The sequence below is a fragment of the Belonocnema kinseyi genome, chromosome 3, assembly GCF_010883055.1.
Source record: "Belonocnema kinseyi isolate 2016_QV_RU_SX_M_011 chromosome 3, B_treatae_v1, whole genome shotgun sequence".
Lineage (NCBI taxonomy): Eukaryota > Metazoa > Arthropoda > Insecta > Hymenoptera > Cynipidae > Belonocnema > Belonocnema kinseyi.
Genome location: NC_046659.1, coordinates 93289819 through 93292842, shown reverse-complemented (window position 1 = coordinate 93292842; position 3024 = coordinate 93289819). Strand labels below are relative to the sequence as shown.

The 3024-nt window shown below is 31.9% G+C and overlaps 1 protein-coding gene across 1 annotated transcript in view; it reads left to right on the top strand.

Moving 5' to 3' along the window:
• The window catches only part of LOC117169222 (protein Shroom), a 245016-nt gene that overhangs the window by 52385 nt on the left and 189607 nt on the right, over positions 1-3024 (top strand). The window lies entirely within an intron of this gene.

Here is a 3024-nt window from a genome sequence, read left to right as displayed (position 1 = left end):
AAACGCACTTTTCTGAAGGATTAAAAAAACTTGAAAAGCGATTGACCAAGTGTATAGAGCTCCAAGGAGATTATGTTGAAAAATAAAAAAAAATTTACCCAATAAAAATTGTTTTTATACTTCATTCTAAGGACTTATTGAACTACCCTCGTATATAGATATTACGGCGTACTATCTAATATCTTCTATTCAACATACAAAATATTAAAGGGCAATATCTGTTTATATTGAAAGTATAAAATATGTGATATTAACAGTTAAAATCTAAGATATTAAAAAAGCTAAATTTTATCGGAGCAAGGTCGCTGACGTGTGGCGTGGCGACAAAAGATTTTGTCTGTATCTTGAGCTTTCATCGTGTGTATTGTGGTTTTTCGGATATCTATTGCAATATAAGTTCTGGTGGAAAATGGATTAAATGTTTTTGGATATGTTATAATTTTCTCAAGAAAATGAGGACTCAGCTAGAGACATCTTTCATATTAGCCTTGAACAGTGTGTTATCTGTTTAACACAAAAATCGCATGATTATGCAAAAAGCCAAATGCTTGAGGATTCGGATTTTCAAAACAGAGGACTACGTTATTAACATTCTTTTGCATTTTACAGAAAATGGCATGCTTTACAGGTAATTTTTGCACAATTAAAAAATATTTCTTGAATATCTTAGATTCTGCCCTTTAATATCTTGGATATTGTCAGTTAAAATCTTCTTTTTAATATCTACGGATGCTCTACTTCAGTATCTAGATTTCTGTCCCATAGTTAAATCGCTAAGATATTACCTATTAATATTTAGATAGTCTGTGCTAACATCTATTTTTCTCCGTGTAGGAATGTTTTTTATGTGTTTCAGGTATGATGCAATTGTGAATAGCGTCTTATCGAAAAGTAATTTATCAGCTTGGTAATGTACATATTTATTACATTTGCATGCAAAAATCACTGTTGGAAATGACAATCCTCAGATTAACTTTATGAATTGAACGAGGAATTGAACTCAAATTTAGTTTCTTTCATAATATCAGATATAATATTTATCGATAAAGCAATGCTTAATAATTAAATTAAACCGATTAATTAGCTCAACATTTTTATCAAATTTAAATTAAATTTCTGCTGCAACATTGAGAGAAGTCGTAACGAATCAGAAATTGAAACAATAATCAGTTTTTTAATGCAACAAATAAACAAATCTTGAATTCTTTCCGAGGAAAAAGTTGAATTACAGGGCACATTATATCAGTATAGTTATCGGAATCGTTTTAACGTGTCTTTTACTCCTTGATATAACCGGTTAATATGCTTATCCTCTTTTTAACATTCCTCAACCGATCAGATGAAGATGACTGTTTCTACGTACAATCATTAACGCGTTATTATCAATAGCGAAGCGTTGAAACTGTTCTTGTAAATAATTCCTGCATTCAATGAAGTCCGGTCACACAAGCTATTAATAGATCACAGAACTATTTATAAAAGGTGAATTTGAATATCGGTGTATCAATAAATGATCAGTAACCACTACGGAATAATAAGTATTTGACTTCGAAAATTCGGGTTATCACAGTTTTTAACTATATACTTTCTTTATAACGGTTTAACTTTCTAAAAAATATGTAAAATGGTAATTGATTTTTTATGTGGAAGATGCAATTTGCATTTTGCATAATTTCGTTTTGTATGATATTGATATTCAGTATTTATTTGAGGCGTACACATTTTATTAAGTACAGAAACACGTGCTGAACACGGCGAAAAATTCGATGTCATAGTGACAAGTAATCGATATGTTATGTCACTTGGTTGTTGGAACAGACCTTATAATCGATTATGCTCATCGTACTTTCTCGCTCTTTCCTGTTCACTATTAATAGTCCTCTCGCTGGAATCGGAATGTGATTCAGAACTTTCACTGTCACCTCTCGCATGCGGTTTGTGTATCTATAGACACGCATGTGTAGCACAGACTCTCTACGCAATCATACATGGGAGTGTCCTCAATTCCTTGTTTTCATTTCCTTTATTTCCTTTTCACTGAATCTAATAATTTTACGAAGTATATGTAATTATCAATCCTTAAAATTTGTTCAAGTCCTGAAGAAATCTGGAAAGGAAGAATTTTGACCTATTTTCTAACTTATCTGTTTCTTCCAAATTATTTCCATATCAAATTGTAATTTTTTCTTCGTTAAAAATCGAAAAATAAATGTTGAGCATACAAGTATTTGTATAGCAGTACTTTGGCAAGTTAAATTTTTGTTTACTTGGTGAATAATCACTGAAAATGCACATGCAGCACTGCTGACTTACGCACAATGTCCTTCTGGATTGCGTGCTCTCACTTATGTCACGCCCGGTGAATTATAAATATTATATCTCGTCTGAAGCCTCGGACGAGAGCGCACGTCACTCATTAAGCGCAGAGTCTGCTCGTGCTATAAATAATGCAATTAGTTAATTCCATCTCTGAGAAATACTTATATTCCCCATAAATAATTATCAAATTCATTTCGTATTTCTTATAAAATCATAACTTTATTTTTTTTACTTTGTATTGTTTCCATGACTTTTTTTAGAACAGGTGCACTGAAAAACAGATTTCTTTGAATCAAACATATTCTTTCTTTGCTATAGAGTGAAGCAAATTTTTTCATGACCATACACTGAAAGATATTATTGGACGGCTACACACGTAATTCGGGTTGTTATATTGTATTGCTCCTTCAGTTAAAACAATATGGACCCAAGTAAAAATGATTCGACTTGAGTTCGACTTGAATTGTCCCCAATCCAGACATGTTGCAGTCGAAAAGTTTGACTTGAGAATGTCTCAGTTTTGAGACGGAGCCAGACTTCAATTTATGCCTTGGAGACAAGTTTTTATGTCTCGAAGACATAAATTTATCTCTTGAGTCGAATTTGTATGACTACAACACATGCGGTTTATAACTTCAAGCGTATACCTGCTCTAACAAAAAGGGTAATTCTAACAGTTATAAAAGATAATCTTTGTTAAAGATT